Source organism: Temnothorax curvispinosus, unplaced genomic scaffold (assembly GCF_003070985.1).
Source record: "Temnothorax curvispinosus isolate PA1 unplaced genomic scaffold, ASM307098v1 QBEX01007976.1, whole genome shotgun sequence".
In the NCBI taxonomy this organism is placed as follows: Eukaryota; Metazoa; Arthropoda; class Insecta; order Hymenoptera; family Formicidae; genus Temnothorax; species Temnothorax curvispinosus.
Window position 1 is genome coordinate 1 of NW_020217756.1, and position 5,411 is coordinate 5,411.

Sequence of the window (5,411 nt, forward strand, 5' to 3'; positions counted from 1 at the left end):
TCTCTCTCTCTCTCTCTCTCTCTCTCTCTCTCTCTCTCTCTCTCTCTTCGGCTGTAATACCGGACAGAAACGTGTATTTCTCGCTATACAGAGTGGTAGCTAATCTCATTTTTGCGTGGACGGAGAATGTTCCCGGCGAGCCAACTCGTAATTGAATTATGCGTCGTCATCGTCGTCGAGTGCGGACTCGAAGTCAATTTACGAGAGCCGCGAGAAAGAGGAGGAAACGAAACGCCTACGCCAAAAGTGGAATCGGCGGGATCCGACGGCGCGGGATAAATTCAGGCCTACCGTCTACCTCGTACTCGGCGGCAATGGCCTTGACCTCGTCCCTCGTGTGTGAAACGTCGATCAGATCCATGAATCGCACGTAGCGCAAGCTGTGGCACGTGTGACATACGGTTCTGTAGACTTGCCAGCCCCGCCGCACGGCCGAGTGGTCCAGAGTCGTGAGGTATCCCTCGAAGGCCCAGGGATAGCTGGGCAGATGCGCGACGCGGTCCATCGCCTGAACCGATCGGTCCAGGAAATATAAGAACGCTCCGCAGGTGGCACCCGCGCCCACCAGCACGCCTAGACCATTCCTCAGAATTCTTCTTCCACGCCTCCAGTCGATACCGTTGTACCGCGTATAAACTCCACCGAATTGCTGCCATTGAAAGCCGCGTTTCACTCGTGATGAAAAATAGTTTTTCGTCAAAAGCGCAGCCATTTTTCTCTGGGACAAGATAGTCTCGGGGAAACAATCGATGGTTTAGCGAGTCAAACTGTGGAATACTGGGTGTCATTCATATTATATCTGCGTAAAATACTTTTTCTCGCAACTGTTGAATTTCTACTATTTTTTTTTTAGATTTGCATTTATAATCACATTTGAAAAATTCTAAAACCAGTTTTGAGACACGATTCGATTTAATACATAAACCGTGCAAATTAATTCAATATTTATTACGTTATATTTGCAGTCGTGATTAGATTAAGAAACTCGGATGAAATTAGTCTTGAAACACAGTCTGGGTTTTATTTCTCGCACATACACACAATTCAATAATTGATTCTTGAGAGAAGATAATATTGTATATGTATGTAGGGTAACTCGGGGGAATATGCCATACTTAAGAAAAATATGATTTTTTTCCTATTTCTCTTTTTTTTAGGTATCTTTGTTGCATACTGGTCTTCTTTTTCCTTCTTTTATCTGTTATTTATATATGGTTTTCATCATGTGGGTAATATTCCACATATACAAACATGTATAGTAATTTAACTTTAGAAGGGCATTCTTGTCTAAAAACATGTAAAAGAATATTTTTATTACTTTGTTTGCATTTCAATAGTACTCTGTGTGCTACAAGTAGTCTAAATTATTCAGAATGCAATTTTGCAAAATATTAAGTACGTGGCCTATAATATTCTTAGCGCATGAAATAAACGTGTTTATTCAACATTTTTTAATATTTTTTCATCATTTTTTCACCATTTTTTCAATATTTATCCGGCAAATATTTATTTATACTGTTTACAGCAGTATCCTGCTAGTAGGTTAGGAAGCTGTAAACAATACTGACATTTTACCCCTAATATCTAAGTAGTGGCATATTCCCCCAAGATGCAGTTTTATATTAAAATGAACCTGTATTATACGATTGCCAGTAAAACGAATCGGCGACGTACTGAATACTTTCATCCTAATCAATATTAATAGAACGACAAGCTGATCGAGTTAAAAATAGTGTAATGCTTGAAGAATATCTTATATAAAACACTAAGAAAATTCTAAAAAGCACGTTGTCATATACTTGTCATACTGTACTTACCCCATAAAAACTATAATACTGACAGGAAGTAAGTAAAACTTGGGCAAAACGTCAGATATAATATTTTTAACAATTTCACAGTATTTACAACAACGCTCCTAGCCGTAGCTTTGTTAAACATAACGAGTGGCATATTCCCCACACTGGCATATTCCCCCCCAGTTACTCTATATCCATTAGTTTTTGAACTTTATAAAGTTTTTCTGAAGGTGCCGTGAGAAGAGAACAATTGTTTATGTAACAAATGTGACTTAAAGTTCAGAAGTAGTTTTTTAAAGCATTAATAATTCTTTTCAAATGGAGTTATTAATAAAGCATTCAAATTGTCACTAAAAGAAAGAATTAAATAATTGGCCTGTAATTTAAAATTTGCTGTTAACAGTGGATATTTATATATACATATTAATAAATTGAAACAAATTTTCGTGTTAATTAGTATTCAAGTAACAATATTTTATTTGCTCCCTCCATCGAACGGAATGAATCACGGCGACGCTAACGAGTTTACAAAATATACCACAAAATATAACTGCTCATATAATTAAATCAAAATTAATTTAAAATGTAACGAATAAAACATACAGCATATATTTATTTTATTAGATGTTGAACATTTTATGATAACAGTCTGACTGGCATATGATTTGGTATTTGTTTAGTGGTGTACAGTATACTGCCGTATATAATATAATATAATATGCAAGTCCGCTACATGCCGTGTTGTCATTCAACGCGGTTAGACTCGAGTGAACAGGTAACGCAAGCCGCTCCGTGTGTCACATTATTCTTCGAAACGCGAAAAGTACTACAAAATATTAAATGGTATCGTACGTCGCACTTATTAGTAAGCGATTATTAACTCGCACTGTTAACAATTCATAAACGTATCGAGGCGACGACCGCTTGTCGAAGTAGATACATATTTCGCGCGATTTATTGACACCCGTGAGTCTCGCAAAGTGAACGACATTTCAAATAGAATCTAAAGCAAAACGCTCTCACAGAGCACAGATAAACGCCGAATGTATACTATACTCAAGTGATGAATGAAAACATGAGGGAGGTAGATGCGTCTCTGCTATACGACTGTACTTGTATCAATTGGATGCATTTGTTCGGAACAGGAATCGAAACGATAAAAAATAGCCAATAGGGACATTATATTGTTTTGGGATGTATTTCCGGGTGATAATTATGTATTCAGTGACGCTTAAATTTGAATATATCCCATGTTTTTGACGCTTTGGGCTTCTAGTTCAAATTTCGGTTTAAATAATTTACCTATATGTCCACCATTCTGGGATTAATTACGCGGAACAATATATGACTCGCGAGATCAAGTTATTAAAGTAACGAGAAGTCATGTTATTTCTATTAAGTATTTTGATTCAATTAATTAATCTGAAAATGAAAAAAAAAACAGAATATTTAGAGTACATTTATAATACGTGAAATATTTCGTGGTAAAATATATTGGCTGACATACGGTCTTGATATTTGTGTGGTTAGTCTTCAATCTATACATATATATAGTGTATTATATAATAGTAAAGTGAGCATCGATTAATATCAGGAGTGCCACGTAAAGTGCGATTGTTCTATTCTAGTGATTAATAAACATGACTAGGACAAATTAGGAATCTTGATGAATCTTAATCATCTTACATAATTAATAACTGCCAATTTATTGAACATTTTATACATGATTGCATAAGCATAAGATCTTCAAAAACACAATTAAAGAAACGTAAAGATATTTTAATAATATTATTTAGTTAATTTTTTATCGTGAACTTTATATCAAGTATATTATATAATAGATTTAATTTTTGAGGTTATTTCTCATGTAATTAGGAAAAAATAAGACAAAGAGGAGAAAATAAAATAAAACTGTCAAATACAATATTGACGTTTCTAAAATATAAAATTTTTACTTAAAGTTCTTCATGTTTTTCATATCTAATGGATAATGAAGATTGAAATAAGATGTTTATGTATTTTGTTTACATATTTATGTAAAATAAAAATAACGTATCTATAGAACATAGTATACGGAATAATTGTTAACTTGGTTATGTTACTTTATTTTCTTTGTTTCAAATATTTTTAAAATAAAAATTAAAGTTTAAGTTTTGTTTCTTTATGTTTCTATGATTAAATATTATATAAGCTGGTATAAAAGAACAATGTTTAGAGATTTTTTCATATTTATGTTTATATAACTTTTTTTCTTATTTTTATCCATAGAATATATTGGCGCAATTTGGCTGAAACCTGGGATACCCTGTATAAAAGACGAATAGAAAGTATTTCATTGTCAGATAGAATTTTTCAATTAATTTATTTCATAAAGAAGGGTACACGCTGTCTATTATATTTTTCTTATAATAAATAAGCTAATTTTATTACAATTTTTATACCTATCTATTTTTATTTATCGATAACTTGACTTTATATTACTTGAGACATACATTTAATAACGTGAGATAATTTTAATAACTATCTCACCGCTGCTAATATTGTGGAGTATTCCACATAACATCCCTTAGGGATGACTGATCTGCATAGTCAGGTTCAGTCTAGCGAATCTATAGACCAGAGTTCAGTATACTGCGGTACTCTCATACATTTACACCTCATATACATCTATATGCATACATTTTTATGATGGAATATGGAATAATCCAATAAACATTTGAGGCAAGATAGAAGTAAGATACTTAAAGCTAATTCAAGAATAATAAAGAGAAGACTTTACACGTGTTTAATACCTATAAAAGAAGCAAAAAATAGCGAAAAGCTTATTTTTTAAATTCATATCTCTTAATTAAAAAGAAAATTTTGCAATACCCATACTTTAATGATAACAATGCATTCAGCCGCATAGTGGTTGTAGTCGGGCACACCATAAATTAATAGAAATACGAGACAATCTTTTTTCTTTCTTTCTTTTATTAACTCATACTAATTCGATTACTCGTTGACCCGACATTGCATAAGAAAATCATTACATCTGTTAGTAACAGTTTTTATAATTTCACGACAGTTCCATTTCTTGCGATGATTTTCTTATGCAATGTCGGGTCAACGAGTAATCGAATTAGTATGAGTTAATAAAAGAGAGAAAGAAAAAGGATTGTCTCGTATTTCTATTAATTTATGGTGTGCCCGACTACAACCACTATGCGGCTGAATGCATATACTAAGAGAGGATGCCGCAATAATCTATAATTAGAGACATTCGCGTCCCAGTATCGTAAATACCCGGCTTGGCTAACGTTTCGAGAGGCAGCCGGCTCGAGAGACTCCTACGACTCTACGAGGAAAAAGGAATTCGATCCGCTTCGTGCCATTTTCGAAAATTCAAGCGTGGGTGGCCATTTAGACGAGATACGCCCGACCTTTCTGACTGTATTTTCGAGGTGTATCTAGCAGGAAATCCCCAGGCTCAATGTGTACTTGCGATTCTTATCCAACTTTTGATTCAACATGAATCTCTCATTCGATAATTTATATTACAATTTACAGCTTATTTTCGATAAGTTTCGTGTGTGTGTGTGTGTGTGTGTGTGTGTGTGTGTGTGTGTGTGTGTG

The 5,411-nt window shown here is 34.0% G+C and overlaps 1 pseudogene; it reads right to left on the bottom strand.

The window, feature by feature from the left end:
- Window positions 1-291: 291 nt before the first annotated feature.
- LOC112457606 lies at window positions 292-712 on the bottom strand (annotated as a pseudogene).
- Between the last annotated feature and the right edge of the window lie 4,699 nt (window positions 713-5,411).